This window comes from Megascapheus bottae, chromosome 24 (assembly GCF_031878675.1).
Source record: "Megascapheus bottae isolate mThoBot1 chromosome 24, mThoBot2.hap1, whole genome shotgun sequence".
NCBI classification, from domain to species: Eukaryota; Metazoa; Chordata; class Mammalia; order Rodentia; family Geomyidae; genus Megascapheus; species Megascapheus bottae.
Window position 1 is genome coordinate 6,760,490 of NC_143532.1, and position 20,063 is coordinate 6,780,552.

At 40.0% G+C, this 20,063-nt stretch overlaps 1 long non-coding RNA gene across 4 annotated transcripts in view; it reads right to left on the reverse strand.

The window, feature by feature from the left end:
* The window catches only part of LOC150046842 (uncharacterized), a 343,930-nt gene that overhangs the window by 189,475 nt on the left and 134,392 nt on the right, over positions 1-20,063 (reverse strand). For 3 of the 4 annotated variants that reach the window (XR_016539478.1, XR_016539479.1, XR_016539477.1), the window contains exon 2: positions 3,590-3,727. This is a non-coding gene — a long non-coding RNA (uncharacterized LOC150046842). Of the gene's footprint in view, positions 1-3,589; positions 3,728-7,716; positions 7,787-20,063 lie in introns of those variants that run through there. The other variant, XR_016539480.1, reaches the window with a different exon arrangement.

Here is a 20,063-nt window from a genome sequence, read left to right on the forward strand (position 1 = left end):
CCCTGGAATAAGAAAGGAAAACAAATTGTTTAACTAAATCCAGGATTCATTTCATTGGAGATGTAGTCACGCTTATTTTAAACGCTTAGACCTTTAGTCACCGTATTTATTCCAACATCTGCACACCTAGACAGGATTTCTACTATCAGATGCTGGGATCTCCTGAAGGTGCATTAAATGTTTTGAGAGTTGAATACACTGAAAAGTCAAAGTAAGGACATGGAATAGATGACAATACATTGTGAAGAAAAGTCATGCTATGTTTTCTGTTTAGTTTTTTTCCCCTCTGCACTATAGGAATATCAATCTGGTCTATATCTCAGTTTCCATCTCTGTTCATTATAGGTGATCTTCATTAAGGAGTTTTATGAAAGCATACAAGATTCCTTGTCCACATTCTTGCAAAACAGGTTTTCTAGCTTTGTTCACATTCAATGGAAATGATAGGAAGGAGAAGTAAACACATCTTGACCTTGACTTTCATGACTGACAGCACATGGCAGGCTAACGGCATCGATTCTAATGTTCTCCTCCAAACATCCCCACGCGATAGCCTTGGATTTCATTCTTCCCTTGATTTGGGATGATCACAGTATGATTTCCCCTCATTTGTTTCTAAAATTATTAATAACATCCTAAAGTGCAACAATATCATCATCATCATCATCATCACAATTAGCAAGAACATTAGGATTTCTTTGAAGGAATAGCTGAGTCTGAACTTTCCATTGGTGTTTGTATAGATGGGCAGTCTCAGTATTTATTTTTTTCTGAATCTAATTCATTCAAAAGTTCCTAAAAAACATATACAACAGATATACCTCTGGGCTTTGCCATTATATATACTGGAATAGAAGGTTTTTTTTCCCTTTTCCTGATACCTGTGTGCCTTTAAGTTTCTTCTCTTCCCATTTTTTCAATTCAAAAAAAAAAAAAACCTAAACAGCAGTAATCCTTTTGTGTATTTAATGAGTTGTGTTTAATGAGAATGAGGATTAAAGTGCTTAGGTACAATAAATACAGGCTACTTATGGAGCTAACCGCGAGAAAATGCTTACTGCAAGAAGAATTTTCTATTTCTTAGAATTTAAGTGAATTAAACATGTTATATACTCAGTTGCATTAAACATATATGAACACTCCCACAAATTACATCTTACATGGTAAAATCTTGAGGGTCCAAATGATGAAACCCCAAGAGTTATTGGGATCATAAAACCAGCAAATAATTCTAATTTGAAATAGGGACTTACATTGACTTAAATATTTTAGATGGGTGCTCATTTTATCCTGTCTATCATGTTCTTTTCTTTGGCAGGCTATGTAATTGGACTCCAAAGGGTTATAATTGAAGATTTCTACTTCTGGTCATGCAGAAGCTTGCAGCTGACCCAAGTATGTGCCAAAAACACTAGCAAAGGTAACTACAATCAAAATCGCATTTGTGAAGGTATCAGGGAGCTCACAAGGCAATCAGAATGCGTGGATCCAAAAACCTGGAGAGTGGGAAATAGATTGGAGTTGAGCCCAACAGCCTACGCTTTTAGTCAAGGCCTCTGCAGATTGTTAAACAGCATGGGGGTGGGATAGAGAAAGGCTGAGCAGCAAGGAACAGTTAAGCAGTAATTTTGACAGTCTCCCAAATGGGAGATCCAAAGATTGAGGAAGAGATAATATAAAGTTGCCAGAATATGAGGGGGCCAAACCCTGCCACCAAGGGAAAATGAGCTAAGTAAACCAGGTGCTTCATCTCAAAAGTTTTGTTTGGTTTTGGGTTTTTTTCTTTTTTTTTGGTCCATGGAAAGGGGTCAGAGGTAAGAGAGGCAAATCAGATTGGTTTCTAAATATTTGGGAATATAGTCAGAATTTGTTTTCCTGCCAGTTCAGAGCACAGGAACATGAGAAAGTTAACACTGAGTTCCCTTGGGAAGGAAGAGTTCCTGAGACACAACCTCTAACGCAGAATAAGAATTATTTTTTTTTTTAAAAGAAGACCAAGTCTATCAAGAACCTTCTACTTACTCTTGAATATTTGCTTTCCCTGTTTGCTTAAGGTGATATTCCAAGCAAACTACATGCTCCAACTTAAAACCAATCTCCCCAGGGGAATATGGCATTGTGGCATTTTCATTCCAAGGCAACCACCTTTAATTTTTAAAATGAAATGAATAACGAAATAGATCCAAACAAAACAACACTGCAGAGATGAAAATAAGAACCAACAATGACTCCTATTCGGGGTTCTGTTGGAAAGAAGCTGAAAAGTGTGGTTTATATCAAGAGGAATAATAAGAGAGAGAAAGCAATTTCCCATGGACATCTGAACCCCACAAAGCATCATTCATGATTTTGGAGTAGGTGAGGCAGTCTCAGATGAAAAAGTAGTAATCCTATAAGGGTTGTTTATGAGGAACAAGATTACTAGGAATGCTTGATCATTAAAAGGCACAAGAAGAGATTAGAAAGACAGAGGTGGAATCAGAAGTTATCTGCAATCTGAAATGATGGAGATTCATAGCCAGATTAGATCCAAGACACTAACCAGCCACCATTTCCAAATGATAGCATTAGGACCAGCCAATTGATAAATCAGAAGATGAGACAATAGCATCATGAGTTATCCCAACATGCACATTGCACAGCAACCAGAGTGGCTGAAATTAAAAAGATGGTAATGAGATAGAGGTCATATGGGAGAATGTAGCTGAGGGTTCTGCTGGTGGAAGGAGAGTGGAGAGGAAAACACTGGACCTCCCTCTGTGCGACATGAGAATCAACACAGATTCCCAGGGCCCAGCAATCCATCTATCAATACAGATAGATAGATAGATAGATGGATAGATAGATACATACATACATACATACATACATACTGCTTACATATATATATACACAGCCTGATACATAGGTATGTATATAGAGACATAGATATGTAGATCATTTTAATATATAATCATTTATGGTAGCAGTAATTACAACACAAGCCTCAAAATATCTGTAAACAATATTTAGTGATATATAGTCATATGATGGAATCATATAAAAAGCACAAATAAATTATGCTCTTTGACCAACCTGAATAATCTCTTAAGTTTAATGTTGAGCTGCAGTGGTTAAACACAAATGCGAGTTTGCCATGTTAGGACATTTATAAAATATGGAAATGCAATGGAATTAGTCATCTCTGTGGTAGTTATTGTGGACTAAATGTTTTGATTCTCTGAAGCTATCCTATTTCTTTACCAAGATAATAGTTACATGACTATGTCCATTTGTAATGCAATGTACATTTGTGTACATGTCTGTGATACTGGGTGTTGAATATCCCTTATGTTTGCCTCTTGTAGTTGGCAGTGATTTATTAACAATCAGATGTAATCATCAAGGTTTCCAAGCTTCTCTTCACATCTTACAGCCTCTGCCTTCTCGTTATCCAAAACTAATCTCTTTTTTCAACATTTTTCTAAGTGATGACTGCTTTATAATTTGAACTTCCTAATCAGAGTACATTGGAAGCTTCTACCTCATTATTCTTCATGTATTAGAACACTCTTTTATTGTATTGTTCCATAAAAGGATTAGTATGTACCTTGTGGGTCTGGACATGAGATGAGATCAGTTTTGACATTCTGTCTTCTGGTTGCTTGAGCTGTGCCATTTGACTCAGGAACTGTCATCTGTCTCCAGTTCTTCATTTGCCAATTTCATTATTCACCTGTCTGTAAAACTTGGGAAGAGATATGAGCTGGTGGATAAGTGCAGGACAGATTAATGCCATATTCTTGACATCTCCACAATTAGAACAAGGATAGTGATAGTCTCAAATTTCACTTGTGGCTTTTTTCCCCCAAGGCTCCAGATTCAAGAGCATTTCTCAATAAAGTCAACCTCGGCTAAATTCAGTATCTGCATCACACTGGAATGGTTTTGCTTTTGTTTTCCTTGCTTTTTAAAAAATATTTATTTACTTGTCTGTTTATTTATTGGGGTTGGCATGCCCTTGGCTCTATGCAATCACCCCCATTTCTCCCTGCAGACGAGTTAATATATTCTCTGGAAACATTACTGGGATTCTATTTACTCATTTGTTCTGATCTTCTTACAATCTCATAATGCTTTATCTGTTCTCTTGCTTTGCAAGCTTTACTGACTCTCATTCAAAATGATTATTATCTTCACTATCCACATTTGGAAGAAAAATGTTTTCGCATTCAACAAATAATGTTTAATTGTCAGCAAACAATGCTTGCAAAGGGCACGATATCATCACCTTGTTGATCTGTGAGTCAACATCGAGGGGCGTTCGAGCCAGAGCACTCGGGTCAAATGAACTCGGCCGGCCCATGTCATGTCTGGGATGGAACCAGGTTTAGGAAAAGGAAAGGAAGATTTAGGAAGACCAGACATCAAGATCTTGCATGCCAAGTCTCGTTTAGCCTTTAAAACCCGAGGATATAAGTTCAACTTAGGATAAAAGCAGAATAGCCTGTGTCAGACCAACTTCTACCTAAGAACTATAGGCAGAGACCACACACACACACACACACACACACACACACACACACACACACACACACACACACACACACACACACACACACACACACACACACACACACACACACACCCACCCCTTTCTGAAGACACTGGAAAGCTGCCTTCAAGGCAGGGGGTTTAGTAGACTAAGATTTGAGGAGAGGAAGAAGAAGAGACAAAGACAGAGACAGAGACAGAAATCAACCAATAGGTGATTCTGCTATTTCATCTCATTTGTCAACTCAAGGTCATGCTGATCTTGAGAGCTGTTGCTAAGAGACAGAAAAGAGCAGATGTTACCACAGGCTTATAGAATACGGTGAAAGAGCAAGAATGAAATTTATATTCACTCAGAAAGATGAGCCATGATCAACCAATCCGATTTAGCCAAAATCAACCAATCAGATTTCTTGTTGGGTCCCTGCACTCTCTCTTCACAAAAGGCTTGTCAGAAATCAGAACTCAGCACACTAAGACGCTAACTTAAATCCAATCACATGCCGGTGATCCACTTCTGCCTGACTGTCTGCCTGCCACAGAAACAAACCTTCCTTTTAGTGTAAATAGTCAGGATTTAATAAACTAGGACTTTGTGGAACAAAGACTTAAAGTAGCACCCCTGGGAAAAACATATAATAGAATTTAATGTGTATCCTACAAAATTAATCAAAGGATGGGCAAAGGTGGGTTGAGAGTGATGGGTGAGAGTAATGTGATATTTATCAAGACACACTATAATCATAAACTGATTTGTCAAATGGAAACTCCTTTGTACAACTCAAGAAAATTTAAAAATGCAAAGATGAGATATGAAAACGACTGGACCTACACCTGGAAATAATGCCAATTGAAATATGCAAAGTCCTAGAGGAGGAGATCAAAATTGGCAGAAGAGTGGAGTTCAACGAGACTGTTAAACCTACAAGTAGGTAAGTCCCACAAATAAACACTACTAAAAGCCAAGGAAATAAATTTCTAATCTCATTTATTATTTTCCCTGTGGAAGCACCTCTCAAAATGAACCAGTAAGGGCCACGCTGTGACTCTGTCTTGTTCTTTTTCAAACTAGACACAATGAAGGTATAGTTAAAAACCCTTAAAATGGATAAAATCTGAGAGGAATGTAAACTCAAGTGTGGTCAGGGCGATCCTCACGTGAGTGGGGGTGAATGGAGAGAGTGGTGGTGGGTCCACGTGCTTCAGGTCTGTGTGTGAAAGGGAAGAAGAAAACTTGTGGAGAGAGGTTTAGGGAGGGAAAGAAGGAAAGCTGTATTAATACAGTGATATGCTTACTAGTGATTTATTCATCAGGATAGGTAGTAAAAATGTATTCATCAAAGGGCAACTTCTTTTAACAACTACTTAAAGGTAATTTAAAAGAGAGAATGAAAGAGGAAGGAAGGAAGGGAAGAAAGATATATGCAACCAGTACTATGTGGGGAATCCTAATAGCAGATATTACAGCAGTGCATCCTGGGAATGAAACAGAATAACACTTGCTAAGTCCATTGCTTGAGAGGACCCCAGGGGCATTTTTTCCAGCACCACTGGGTTCCCGGAAGATGTTAAATCTGCAGGTTCAGGGCAATTCCTTCAGGTGATAGGAATGAGATTTTGCAGGCCAGTGGAAGAACAGGTACCCTCTTCCAGGTAACCTTAGAGTAGTAGGAAAACCCAGACTTTCATCAGAGGTACAAGAGGCTCCGTCCTAAAATCTGGGGTGTCACCTCTGGACAGCCCCCTAACCTAGATCCTCGTAGATAGTTGACCTATTTAATTTCCTTACCATGAAGCCTTATTTTACTTCACTGAGTGTGTCTCTAGTCTTCTAGACCGAGAGAAAAAAAATTGAGCACTACACTACAAATATTTAAGCACTTCTCACTTGAAAGAACCCAATATTTACAGGCATATCTCCAAGTAATAATTAAATATCTTTGTGGGCATATTATAACCTAATCTAGCTTTATAAATGATACTTAGATCTCACATTAAATGTCTAGAATCAATCAGAAGCACTCTCTGAGAACTTTAAGTGCTGGCAGCATTGTTTTCTAAAGAGAGAAATATCTGTGCTCAGATATTAGAAGGCAATGTTCTAGAAATGGAAAGGAAGGCACAGACAAAAGTTGATTAAAACATGACACTTCAAGCTGTATAGGAGAAAGATTAGAGAAGTATTTAGCAAAAAGTGGAAACAGGGATGTGATAAAAAAAGTTTCTTGCCATTTAGTAATAATTTAATTTGCCAAGTTCATAAAAGTGCAATATGAGGTGCTGTCCTAAGAGAATCAGGAGAGCTGTGTGTGTGTGTGGCAATTTTAGGAACAAGGTTTTGCTCCAGGAAGGCAGAGGTAAGATAGCATCTCCCACAAATGAAAGTTCACACAGAGAACCACAAGTAAGATAGAAAATTAGATGACTTAAAGAGCTACAGTAAGCCAGCCTCAAAGGAACATAGGCTCAATGGTTTCCCTCATTTGTCATAATCAGTAGAAACCTTGGGCGCTTCTAAGAGAGATTTACAATAGAACAAAACCTAGATACCCAGGGCCATATAGTATGACACTAAATGAAAGGACCTCCAGGATATAATGAGTGATTGTGGTCCTTAATGTACTATGTTATCTCTCATCTCTTTTGCAGTCCCTTGGTTATCTCATATTGTTACAGTATTTCACCTTGTTATCTGATATAATGTATATATGCTTATTTGGTTGTTTGAAATAGGATAGGGAAGGGGGAAAAAGGATGAGGGGTGGGGGGAGAGAAATGGGGACCAAGACATGAGAAAGGGTGTCAATGTCTGTGAAGTAATGCACCCTCTATCTGGTGAATATAATGTAACCCTTCTATTAATTACAATAAAAGTATATGAAAAAAGAGCTACAGAAGGGTTGGCAACAATTAAACTGCAGTATAGAAGCCTGAAAGTGAGAACACAAATGCTACAGGTCTTCAAATACTGGTTAGATTGGGTAGGTAACAATTTGGGTGTGCAGCAAATCCTCTCTCCCTTAGATTCCTTCCTTCTTTCTTTTTTAAACAGAATAGATAGATTTGAATTCAAGGCCTTAAACCACTCAAGCCACCTCATTCATTAGTTTTACAGATAGGGTCTTGTGCTTTTGCAAAGCTAACCCCTAAACTGTGCTCCTCCACCCTCCACACCCTGAGTACCTAGGATTACAGGTGTGTGTCACCGCAACCAGCCCTCTTCAGTAGGCTCTAAAGCAGCTTCTATCGCCTCCTACCTATAAAAACAGACCAAAGGATAGAGAAGTGCCCTTTTTTATATACTTACATCCTTCCTATGTCTCTTCCATTTGAAATTGGCTTTTTACTCCAAACATCAATGTTGTGATGATCTAATAGTCTCATAACATTGAGGCGGTCAAACAGTAAATCGTGTGTGTGTGTGTGTGTGTGTGTGTGTGTGTGTGTGTGTGTGTGTGCGCGCGTGTGTGTGTGTGATCTGAGAAAACGTTCAAAGAATAGAAAAGCCCATTTGCTTTCACATTAGACTTAAAATCTGCTACAACCAAATTACAACTCCAGGAAGATAAATGCATACTTTCCAAATACTTTCAAAACATCTCTGCTTGATCATACTCTTTTCCCATTGAATTAATCTAAACAATCCAATCTATTAGTTCAGCAAACCTCTGAGCCTTCGATACAGCCTAGCACATCCATGCAAGACAAAAGTGAGTTCCAGAAATAGTTGCAATCTATTGTCTCTCAATCTGAGATTCCCCTCATCCCCTGTGGTTTTCTCAGCCACCGATTTCCCTTCTCCTGTGTCATAGATTCTCTGCTTGATTTTCCCTCTAATGTTAATCACGACTGCTGACTCATGCAGCAAGCTAATTTAATTTAGCTGTGTGGAGAGTCCACTGCAGGAAGTTCTCAATGGATGGTTTGGTTTAATTACCCAGAGAACGGAACCTGTGACCAAAGTGCCTGCCTTGCCTTTCTGCGCGTGGCAAGGACACTTCTAACTCAGCTGGGATGCTGCTACTGCTCCTGTCTGGAGTTGAGGACACTGGGCAAGTACAAACAGCCATGACCTCCAAATGACATACTTAAGAAGAAGTTCAAGCTGCTCTGAAGGAAAAATACATACCCCAACAAGGCAGATGTAATATTTTGCTTTACCTTTCAGTGAAATTTATATGTGTTATATCATGTATATGTTTACTTAACCCATTTGAACCATAAATTTGTTGTTGCTGAAGGGACCCCTTTCTTGACTTCCCCAAAATCCATCCACTCTAGGCATTTCCCATATTTATGACAAAGGAGGACTTGACCTGAGGTGGGGGCTGCAGAATCTCTGATAACAACTCAGATTACAAGAGCAGCTAAACCAGGTGGAGTTACCAGAATTCCCCCCCACCCCACCCCCCCTTGGCCTGCCAGGGAATTCCCTCCCCTTCCTTTGTCATCAGAACAGTGCTCCAGAAGCCCACCGAGATGATAGGTCAGTTCAAACAGCAAAGGTGTCAGTGGTTGCCCCAGCCATCAATCAACCATGATGAATTCCATTGGCCACCTGTATATGGCCAGCCCAACCACATGGCTGGGGCCTATAAAAGTAGCCTGTTAGATCAGGCAGGTCGCCCTCTCACTCATATCTTAGAGGCGGCCCTGACCCGTCAGTATGATTCTTGATGCTAGGCGCGAAATAAACTTCCAAATTCCGCTTTTGTGTCAGACTCGTTCCTTTGATCACGGACCTTAACAGTTGCTTTTTAAAAAAAACACTATATTAATTATGCAAAGAGGTTTCATTGTGATATTTCTGTACATGCATACAATGTTCTTAACTTTCTTTTTAACAGGTTTCATGGTTCTCTTTTGATCTAGGCATAGAAAGTAATCTCTCCCTTCAAATCTCTCTCTTCAGACAGTAGACACTGACTGCACTACCCCAGAGTCCTCATTTTACATTCATGTCTGTTTGCAGGCCTGCATTCCACACATACAGAGAGGCTGTGGGATATTACATTTTCTCAGACTGGCTTATTTCAATTAACAAGCTGGTATCCCATTTCATTCATTTTTCCTGTAGTAGATAACTTAGCATCATTCTTCTTTCTAGCTGAGTAATACTCCCTTGTGCATGTGTGTCACATTTTCTTCATCCATTTCTGGGTTGGTGAACACCTAGGCTGACTCCATAGTTTTACTAGGGGTAGAAAGTAGACTGACAAGCCAGGCACTGTGGCTCTCGTCTGTAATCCTAGCTACTCAGGAGCTGAGATGTGAGGATTCGTGAGACTGTTATCGCTAACCTACAAGAAAACCAGAAGTGGCTCTGTGGCTCAAGGGGTAGGGTGGTAGCCTTGAGCGGAAGAGCTCAGGTGGGATAGCGATTTATGCTTCTAAGTGTTTTGCATGCTCAAGCCACAGGCAAATCAGAGGCCATTTCTATAGCAACACCTATCCTGCCATTCATAAATTGCAATACATGGAGAAGAGGAAATACATTGAAAAACAGCTGGGGCAACTATAAAGTTTGTTGGAGAATATTTGAAATCCCTCAATATGGGAAGGTTTCCCCTCATGATAAACACAGGGGTTATGGGTTATTTAAATGCCACTGTAAGCATCTATAGGCCATTGTAATTCTCATTAAGCTTCTCCTAAGTATAAAGACCTCTTTATTCTTCAAATGTACATGCTGTGAAGGAAGTCATTTCTAGACACCCAGACTGTGACAGGCATTAACCTCCTCCACCCACAACATTGACTTGCACGAAACTCCAGTAAAACCCTGAAATCCTCCACAGCGGGCAAAACTCCCCTTCTGCAGTAAAGTGTATTGGCTGTGAATCTGAGAATCAAACCGAATCCCCCTACAGAACAAAATCTAAACCAGATGCCCCCGCACTCCCATCAGGCTTTGAAATCCAGTCACTCTTCACTCAAATCTTGGTGGTTTCTCATTCTTGGTTGTTTCCAGGAAATCAAGCCCTCAAGAAAATATAGCTAGCCCCAGCTCCAGCCTCTTCTGGAGGTTGTGATGTGCTTCATATTTGCAGCTAATTACTCTGGAATGTGTTTCTAGAAATAGCATGCTGCACCCCACTGTGACCTGAGAGTTTTTTGCACCTCACTGGGGTACCTGAGAGCTTGCCCTGCTGCATTTTAGGTCACCTGGAATGATGCACCCCCAGTGTGTGTTTAAGCTCTAGACTGGAACTGCTGTACGGGCACTCAGTCGTGACCATCAGAGAAGCCACCACGTTGAGAGGTCAAATTGGGAATCTTTATTAGAAAGCTGGTGACTGCAGGTCCCAAAGACCTTACACTTCCCAGTGTTAGGAAATGGAGCCCTGGGAGCAAGAGAGGAAAGAAAGGAACTGGAGGAGAGCCAGGAGACATGAGGTGTGGCCTCCCCAGCCTGAGCTCATCTGGGCCAAAACAGGGGCAGGAGGCAGAGGCAGGGGGCAAGAGTCAGGAGGCAGGAGGCAGGGGCAGGAGGTAGGGTCCTAGGAAACTCCAGAGTCTTCCAGGTTCAAAGCACAGGACTAACAGGTCCAGTAATCTAGTATCCAGGACCCTGCCCCCGCCTCTAGGAATTCAGGCATATCCATCACTTCACTGCCTCCACCATGAAGACAAGATGGCGCCAGTTAAACTCAATTCTCCTTATCCACCAGGTAGTCAAGATGGCGCTGGCTAGACCCAGTGTCCTTATTTCAGAACCACTTGGGATTCCCTTATTTTAAAAATGATGGTAAATAGCTGGGTGTGGTGGCTCACACCTGTAATCGTAGCTACTCAGGAGGCTGAGATCTGAGGATTGTAGTGCAGAGCCAGCCTGGGCACTAAAGACCATGAGGCGCTTTTATCTCCTATTAATCACCAGAAAAAGGGAAGTGGGGCTGTGGCTCCAGAGGTGGGGTGGTAGCCTTGAGCCAAGAGTTCAGGGACAGCACTCAGGCCCAGAGTTCAAGCCCCATGACCTCCCCCTCCACACACACACAAAAAAAAAAGATGGTAAATAACAAAGTAGTAACTAGTAGTACACATGCACACGCGCGCGCGCGCACACACACGCACACACCATAGTCACTGAGCTTACCTGGGCCTCAGTTTCTGTATACACTGAAACTGGAATCTCTCTTTTCTAAGTCTAAATATTTGGGGACACATCGCTAAGTCCCCAAAAGGGATGTTCCTAAAGGGAATCTGGATGCCCAACATCACTGACTAGTGACTTGAAAGAAAAATAAGAAATGTCTCCTGACTCATAGTAAACATTTACTGGATAGCAGTGAAACACAGTGATCCCAAACTACATTTTTTCCATGCAGAGACAATTCAGAATTCTCATCTGCGAAGCACTTAATTCAGGGAAAATGGGTGGATTCTGGAGGTTTGGTCTATTCATCTTTACAAGCTTTATGGTGACAGCCCTGAGTCCTACATGGTGGAGTTTTCCAAAGCTCAGAGAAACTGAAGAGAAAAGGGAAGGAGATAGGTTGTGTTAGTAAGAGCTAAATAATGTGAAATCTAAGGGTTGTTTATATTTTGTAGCAGGAACAGACTTCCATCCTGTCCATACTTGAAACAAAAGCAATTCTTGGAAAGATTCCTACCGTTTATTATAGACTCCCCCTCTCCCCCACCAGTGGAAATGGGGCATTCACAGAATGATGAGAAATATAAACCAATTCAAGGCAATCACTTCTCCCAGTTCAAAACTCTCTCTTCCTAGTTCACTCAGGTTCCATTGGCAAAAAGTGATAACAGGATTTCAGCCCCTTTCAGACTGTTTTCCTCTCATAATTGTTTCTGTGTTTTTCCTCAGTTGCTGGATGAAGAACAGCCATGTGTCAGTCGTTGTGTGATACTTCCAGCTCTCTTCACTGCCTTTGTCTGACTCTGAGGCCTTCCCACATACCGGTCACTGGCTGAGCATGCTCCTTGGGGTCCTCCTGCTGTAAGCCAGTGAGGATCCCGGGTGCTCAGCTTCACAAGGCCATCATTTTTCTTCTTCTTTGTATCTATATCTATATCTATATTCTATATCTCTTTTGTAACAGACGCCTGCTCGGGTAGGAGAACCTGACACTGACTGGTACTTACTGTACTCTGGACTATGTTCTAAGCACTGAAGATATTGGCTGAGTTAATCCCAGAAGATAGGTATTTCTCTTACTTCCATTTTAAGGACATGCTTGAGTCTTTAGAGAAAATGACATTTCCAAGCACGGTGGCTCAGGCCTGTAATCCTAGCTACTCAGGAGGCTGAGATCTGAGGATCAAGGTTCAAAACCAGCCTGGGGAACAAAAAGACAGGAGACTCTTATCTCCAATTAACCTCTAGAAAATGGGAAGTGCGAAAACTTTACAAGAAGGAATAGGAGATACACTAGGTCTCCTTGGCACAGGTTGAAACTTTCTTAATAAAGACCCAAAAACACAACAAATCAGAGAATGTCTGGATAAGTAGGACTGCATTAAACTGCAGAGCTTCTGTATGGCAAAAGATATAGCTAGCAAACTAACTAGAAAGCCTACAGAGTGGGAGAAGATCTTCACCAACCATACAACAGACAAAGGCCTCATATCTAAAATATATCAACAGCTCAAAAAATTGAATCATTCCCGAACTAATCTCCAAGAAACAACCATCCCATCAAAAGATGGGCCAAAGACTTAGAGTCTTCTCTGAAGAAGAAATAAGAATGGCCTATAGGCACATGAAGAAATGCTCAACATCTCTGGCCATAAAAGAAATGCAAATCAAAACAACTCTAAGATTCCACCTGATCAAGAAATCTACTAACAACAGATGCTGGTGGGGATGTGGCCAGGAGGGATCACTACTACACTGTTGGTGGGAGTGCAAACTCCTTCAACCACTATGGAAAGCAGTATGGCAGTTCCTCAAAGGACTAAACATAGAACTCCCCTATGACCCAGCAATTCCACTATTAGGCATTTACCCAATTGTCCAGAAACAAAGACATACTAAATCCACTAGCACAACCATGTTCATTGCAGCACTATTTACCATAGCAAAGATACGGAACCAACCCAGATGTCCCTCAGTCGATGAGTGAATCAACAAGATGTGGTATTTATACACAATGGAGTTCTATGCTGCAGTCAGAAAGAACAACATCACCCAATTCATAAGAAAATGGAAAGATTTAGAAAAAAATCATATTAAGTGAAGCCAGACTCAAAGGAACATAGGCTCAATGGTTTCCCTCACTTGTCATAATCAGTAGAAACCTTGGGCTCTCCTAGCAGAGATTTACAATAGAGCAAAACCTAGATACATAAGGCCATATAGTATGACACTAAATGAAAGGACCTCCAGGATATAAAAACAAAAGCCATGTAATGAGTGATTGTTGTCCTTAATGTACTATGTTATCTCTCATCTCTTTTGCTGTCCCTTGGTTATCTCATATTGTTATAGTATTTCACCTTGTTATCTGATATATTGTATATATGATTATTTGGTTATTTGAAATTGGATAGGGAAGAGGGAAAAACAAGATAAGGGGCAGGGATGAGGGAAGGGAAATGGGGACCAAGACATGAGAAAGGGTATCAATGTTTGTGAAGGAATGCACCTTCTATCTGGTGAATATAATGTAACCCTTCTATTAATTATAATACAAATATATGAAAAGAAAGAAAATGGGAAGTGGGGCGTGGCTTAAGGGTAGGGTGGTAGCCTTGAGCTGAAGAGCTCAATTATCTATATCTATCTTCTATATTCCATATCATGCATAGAGTCCATATAATTTCCTATATATTACAAGATTAAGTACTTAATGAGTTACTTTCCACCACCTTTCATATATTTTTAAAGCCAAAAAACACTAGTATTAGTACCTTGGCTTATAAGCCTAGGAGAAAGAACCAGAATGAAGTAGGAAAGGGAAGAAAGCCATCCAGAGGAAGAGGGGTTAAGTAAATGCTGGCCCGAACTACTTCCCTCCATACAACTCTTGCTAAGCTCTACATCTCATCAGAATTCAGCCTGGACTGCCCTCTTTGTGGGTGGTTGCATCATTAAGTGAAATATACTCCCAGAAACAGACTAAAATCAGATCACTGGGACAGAGCGGATTGCTCAGTTTTCCACTTGAGAAATGTATTGTAATCTCTTCCCACTTGACTGTTCACTTCCCTCCACTTTTATTTGTGTGTGTGTGAGTGTGTGAGTTTGAACTCTTGCCCAAATGCTGGCATGGCTTGCTGGTTCAGCTGGTATTCTACCACTTTGAGTAAGTGACGTTCTGTTACCCTTAGTTTACTCCCTGAAACGTGATAAACCTACAACATCTGTCTTTTGTTGTTGGTGGTGTTGGTTTTGAGACACCACTCTATATCCCAAGCTGGATTTGAATTTACCTTTAACTCTACATCCCTATACCTTTGCTTTCCAAATGCAAGGATTGCAGACATATACCAGCACACACCCCAACCAAGTATTTCTTTAATTAACTCATGGGACTAGCTTATGCTTGTGCCAATTGTTTTAACTGTCAATACATTCATTATACTAAACAAGCAGATGTGGTTCTATATGCTTAATTTATAAGAAGGAAACTTCTGATTATCATGGATTTTGTTTACAAATCATACAAAAATTATATATATATATGTATATATATATATATATATATATAGAGAGAGAGAGAGAGAGAGAGAGAGAGAGAGAGAGAGAGAAGGAGGATTTAGTAATTTGGTATACCATGGAATTAATTGCTTACTCTGCCTAGATTCAATTACTCTCTGCTAAAGACTTCCCAGGTGGCTATGACTCTTTGTTTTCCCATTTTAAATTAGCAGGTCACCTCACCTTCTGCTGAAAACAAGGAACCCTATCATTCAATTTGGTAGGAGGAATTTTGGCGACCCAGGAATATAAATATACATGCGCATACATATTACATAAATAGATGAATTTGAATCCTAAGTGTGCGAATTTGAAGCAAATGTATACACTAGAAAATACTCAGCTGCTATGTTCTTCCATATAATTCCTTGAAAATAAAATTATCATGCTATTAATATTTTAATTTGTTGTCACTCCATGTGACAGTAGGACAAATGACACCCCTGCCCCAAGCTCTTTGGGAAATTGGGAGATATACACTAAACTTTTAGGGTAACGAACATTTCTCCAACCTAATATTGGAAATATTTCCATCATGCCTTGTCATTAACAACGGAATTTGGTGAGCTGAATGATGTTAAAAAAGAGAAAAATCTAGCAGAAATTCTCTTAAACACATTTATGTTGTTTTAAATTATAGGTCAACTCAGTCTTCAAACAACTTCAGGTCAAAATTGCTAAAAGAAAGATACAGTTTGGTGGGAAGTCATGCTTAACTCATCCACATCTGCATGTGTGTCCTTTTATTACACCGGACAGGACCAGTATTATCCAGGAAACAGCCCACAGAAAAAATAAACACGAAAGGAAGAAAAATGTAAGTATCAGCCAAAACCAATGTCTCTCTAATGGCTTTGCCTCTTTGATACAATTATTATGGAGTGACTTGTTTTCAGGGATTTTGTTTGCTCGTTTTGTTTTTAACGTCTTTTCTCTAACGCCTTATAGTTTTAACTTAAAACCCAAGGACTGAACAAGAAAGCGATTAAATGCAGTTTTCCCACAGTCCTACCTATGCAGAGCGCAAGTAAGGGGCCAAGCCAGAGATGGTAGTGAGTTTGTGGAGAACGGCAAAATCTGTGCTGGTTCACTTCGCCATTTTCTCTCTCTACACACTTGACTAACTCCCTGTTTCATTCAGCCAGGTCCCAGGCAAAACGCTCATTAAATACCTCAAACACTGCATGTTTCCATTGTTCTACCACCTAAGTGCTGCCTGAAAGGAAGAGAGCTAGCTAGCTGTCCTCTTCCTGAACCAGTGAATTTCCTCCATCCCCATTCTCCAATCATGGATGATACCGATGTTCAGGTGGTACCTTTGCTCCCCCAATCAAATTTACATTACAAAGAAAAGTTGAGATTGGACCTCAGAACTTATCTCTTGCTCTAATTTGATGTCATCTCTTAAGACAATTACAAAAAAAAGAAACCAAACCCGCACATTTTAATGCTGCAAAGTCTCATTTGCAATTTAAAATGTCTTTCCAAAAGGCCACATCTTATTGAAATGCCACAATCAGGGCTGCTTTATTTGGCTCATTCTGAGGCCTTATGATGAATAAATTCACAGCCACTGTTGAGTGAGTAGTTTCTCTAAAAATATTTTGAGACTTAAATAAATAATGTTATTGGAATGTGAGAGGGAAGGGGAGGAGGCTAGCAGTACCAGTAGAGGAGGTGACACATCCAATCACAGCCACGGGCCGTCTACAAAGATGCCTGTCTCTTTCCATGTGCATTCCGTCAGTGGATTCCTCTAAAATCAGTGGCTATTATCTTATTGATCCACACTTCCAGGGGACTTATTGGTACTGTGAGATTGAAAATAACGATCCGCCCCAAATCCTGGAAATGATCCTGTTTACATGGTCTTCTGAGGTCTCCACTTCTCGACCCACACTTTTTTCCTCCTCCTGTCTTCCTCAAAATAGTTTGGCACATTGCATTGCATCGTGTTAGGCTGCTTATTAAATGGCCCTGAGTTACTTTCTCAGTGCAGATATTCTACTTCAAGTTTTTCCATGACAAGTCTGCTGCTGCTCTCAGTAGCATGAAGAGCACAGAAAACAACAGCAACAACAAAACTTTCTCTACACATAGAGGACCTGTTGTTAAATCATGACAAGTTTCATGCCTGGTTCCATAGAATGAACGCCCCTGGTCAGAGGCTCACCTTCTGGATGCTTCCATGGATACACGTGTCTTTACCTGCCATGTGCCATAATGTTCACTTTAATGGTATTACTTGCTACCCTCCAGTGTGGCTGAAAGCCACTCGAGGATAGACCTCGCCTGTGTGTATTCGTTACCCTTTTTCTCCTGTGCATCACAGTGATTGACATGAGTAGATCCACACTGAATATTTAATGAACGAGTGACATTGAAAGTGAGCCCACTGCAGCTGCATTTGTTCATCTCTTGAGGATGTTGGGTGAGTGATGGATTTCTCAACCTCAGCATCAGTGACATTTGAGGCAGATGATCACTTACTTGTGCATGAGTGTCTTTGCATACCAGGAAACATTCCATTCCTCACAGACATTTTATCAGCATCCATGGTCACTATTTACTAGATGATATTAGCATCTTCTTCCACCATTGACAATCAAAATAATATCTCTAGGTGTGGCCAACTATGGTCGTGGCTGTGAGGTTTTTGTTTTTCTCCTCTGAGTATCTGTCTCATCACCAGGGACAAATATCTTCCAAGAATCAATTCCAGTAGTGTTCGTACCTTGTCCAAATACTTCCTTGTTACTGAGTTCTCATGTGTACATAATTCATAATTTGCACTATAAATAATGACATTGTAGAAAGCAGGTCCTGAGATAAAAATGTTGTTTTGTCTCTGCCAGGAATTGCTCCTCTGACCTGAAAGAAGTGAATCGACCTCTCCTTTTCCCAGTCTCTTATTTCAAAAGCAAGGCCTAAGAAGACTTAAACTCTTCTTCTCACGCAAAAGTTCTCACATTCTTGATGCAATCCAGTTACTCATGTAAATGGGGAAAGAATATATGCTTAGTATTCTGTTCAGGCAAAGCCTAATTTTTGACATTTTTTTTAAAAAGTGGTATCCATCTGGTCTAGAATGCTCTCTAGGAATTCAGAATGTTAAGCTGAGTGTTGTTCTTTTGAGGAACCATGTAAGCTATGCAAATTTCACATATTGCACTGCTTTGGAAATAAAGTTTGTTCCTTTTCCAGTGGACAAAAGATGAGGCTCTGGATTTTATGTGAACTCAAGGAAAAGCCTTCACTTCTCTAAACCTAATTCCTCGCATCTGTAGATTGGCAAAGTATATGGGACAACGTAAAGTTTACGCTTGCATATATTTCCCACTGCACAGTATTTGGGGTGTTTGTTTTCTTTGGTAATACTCAGCACTTTTTTAGCAACAACAAACTGGATTTTAACAAGCTGATACTTTTACTTTTCTTTCTCTCAATGGCACATAGAGCTGTTTACCTTATAATCAATGAAGCCATAGATGAGGTGAATGTCTCAGTGAACACAGCGTAAGAGCTCTCTCAGCCCAACAATTCAGGGCATCAGTACAAATGCTAAGGAGTCATCATTGGTACCCAATAGTATTTCAGAGTTGTGTAGAGGCACTTCCTTCTACTTAAGGGGAAATGTAGTTTCCTGGATGTATGTGGACCTAACAAAACTCACTTCCTCTGTCCCATCTTAATGGGAAGTTGAGAAGACAAATCACAACATAAATGTATTCTCATTTGCATATAATGTCCTTTCGTTGTAGCATTTAATTAATACGGTAAATCATCAAAGGTGCTGAATAATAATATATGTCACTGTCAGATCTAGACAATCCCAAAGGGCTACACATTTACTTAGCTTTCCCAGACCCAGGAAATGAAGACCTGAAGAGACTGTATTGGAGCTTGGAATTACCATAGTTTATTATTCCCTAGGCTGCTAATTATGTTTTAAAAGTATGATTCCTTGAAGCAATTTGTATGCAAAACACATCCAGTCATATAATGCCTTTACATCCTAGCCATGGGGTTGGTTGGCTTGAATAACCTAATGACCTATCATCATCAGGGATGACGTGTGCATGCAATGAACAATAGAGGCAATGTTGATTCAAAATGTGTCAATGAGGAGCCATGAGTGCCATCTCATCAAAGCAGTATTCAATGAACAGCTAGCAGTAGTATTCCTCTAGTTGGGCTGAATGAAAGATCCTTGCACGAATCAGTTTAACACATAGGGCTTAAATTATATCCAATCCATTCAAATAGCCAAGGGAACATATCTGCCTAGCAATCACATTTAAGAGCTGCTTCAGTGATTCTAACACAACCTGGGCTCAGAACTAGAGAGCTAAGTTAACAGGAATAACGGGTTGAGCAATCTGGATACATACATACATATATATACATATATATATATATATCCAAACACACACATATCTGGTTATATATACATATGTGTGTGTATCTCTATGTATATGGTATAATTTTGTAGTAAAAGGAATTTACACCCACTGGGTTAGGGGCTGAGAAGAAGTCATAGCTGTGTATGAGTAGGCTTTGGTTTTAATTTTTGGACATCATGGAAAAAGGATGGAATCTTAGACGTTTCTCAAGAAAATGGTAGGATTGCAGGGCATTTCATAAATCTTTATGTTTCCATATTCCCAAGAGTTTTTAAGGCAAAAAAGAAGATGCATCACTTTGTACACAATGGAATTCTATGCTGCTGTCAGAAAGAATGACATCGCCCCATTTGTTAGGAAATGGAAAGACTTAGAAAAAATCATATTAAGTGAAATAAGCCAGACTCAAAGGAACTTAGGCTCAATGGTTTCCCTCATTCGTCATAATCAGTAGAAACCTTGGGCTC